Genomic DNA, 1,300 nt, shown 5'->3' with positions numbered 1-1,300 from the left:
CAATCAAGTCATCACTTGGGCATGCTCGATAGCCAACCCTATGACATTAACCTAGTAGAGCATGCGAAAACCAATATATACAAGTAATGTAAACGATGCCTCCCTAGTTCAGCGCTTCAACCAAGTGATGACTTCAGAATGGCTAAATCAAATCGGTTCAAAACATACCATCGGTACCCTATTGAAACACACAAGTCGATATCAAACCTCATGATTGTGTAGTCCTCCACTGGTCCACGCCGCTTCGGCCGTCCTGGGTAAAATGGAACATTCCAGCTTGCCCTATGTGGAAGAGGGCACATTACTCAATACTGTGGTGTGAAGTATAAAGTTCAGTTCTCCCCTGGTCCACGCTGCTTCGGCGGTCCTGGGTAAGATAGTTCATTCTAGCTTGCCCTATGTGGAAGAGGACACTTAATACTTCGTCTCTAAGCGGCGGCTTGACTCCTCCCTACGGGGAACGGGTTTACGCGCACAGCGGCGGCTTACGCACTATGGCAGTCATGGATGCCTTACGTTTCTATGAAAAGTGTGTTCCTCCCCTGGTCCACGCTGCTTCGGCAGTCCTGGGTAAGATAGTTAGTTCTAGCTTGCCCTATGTGGAAGAGGACACGTAGACTTACTGTGGTGTGAAGTATAAAGTTCAGTTCTCCCCTGGTCCACGCCGCTTCGGCCGTCCTGGGTAAAATGGATTCATCCAGCTTGCCCTATGTGGAATGAGGACACTTTATGCTTCGTCTCTAAGCGGCGGCTTGCTCCTCCCTACGGGGAACGGGTATACGCGCACAGCGGCGGCTTACGTTATGGCAGTCATGGATGCCTTACGTTTCCATGAAAAGTGTGTTCCTTCCCTGGTCCACGCTGCTTCGGCAGTCCTGGGTAAGATAGTTAGTTCTAGCTTGCCCTATGTGGAAGAGGACACGTAGACTTACTGTGGTGTGAAGTATAAGGTTCAGTTCTCCCCTGGTCCACGCCGCTTCGGCCGTCCTGGGTAAAATGGATTAATCCAGCTTGCCCTATGTGGAATGAGGACACTTTATGCTTCGTCTCTAAGCGGCGGCTTGCTCCTCCCTACGGGGAACGGGTATACGCGCACAGCGGCGGCTTACGCAAGTTAGTCACCCTCGGCAGTGGATCACTCGGCTCATGGATCGATGAAGACCGCAGCTAACTGCGCGTCATAATGTGAACTGCAGGACACATGAACATTGATAAGTTGAACGCATATTGCACGTCGTGGGAACCTACCATGATGTACAGATGACTGAGCGCTTATATTTGAGAAATGTATCGCATACAT

The 1,300-nt window shown here is 50.4% G+C and overlaps 1 non-coding gene across 1 annotated transcript; it reads left to right on the top strand.

Moving 5' to 3' along the window:
• The first annotated feature begins 1,119 nt into the window (after positions 1-1,119).
• LOC131291959 (5.8S ribosomal RNA) lies at positions 1,120-1,274 on the top strand. Its single transcript, XR_009189689.1, has one exon. It is a non-coding gene; the product is annotated as a 5.8S ribosomal RNA (ribosomal RNA).
• Positions 1,275-1,300: the final 26 nt, after the last annotated feature.

This window comes from Anopheles ziemanni, assembly GCF_943734765.1.
Source record: "Anopheles ziemanni chromosome X unlocalized genomic scaffold, idAnoZiCoDA_A2_x.2 X_unloc_21, whole genome shotgun sequence".
Classification (NCBI taxonomy): domain Eukaryota; kingdom Metazoa; phylum Arthropoda; class Insecta; order Diptera; family Culicidae; genus Anopheles; species Anopheles ziemanni.
The sequence above is the reverse complement of the archived record's forward strand: the minus strand, read 5'-3'. Positions and strand labels throughout refer to the sequence as shown.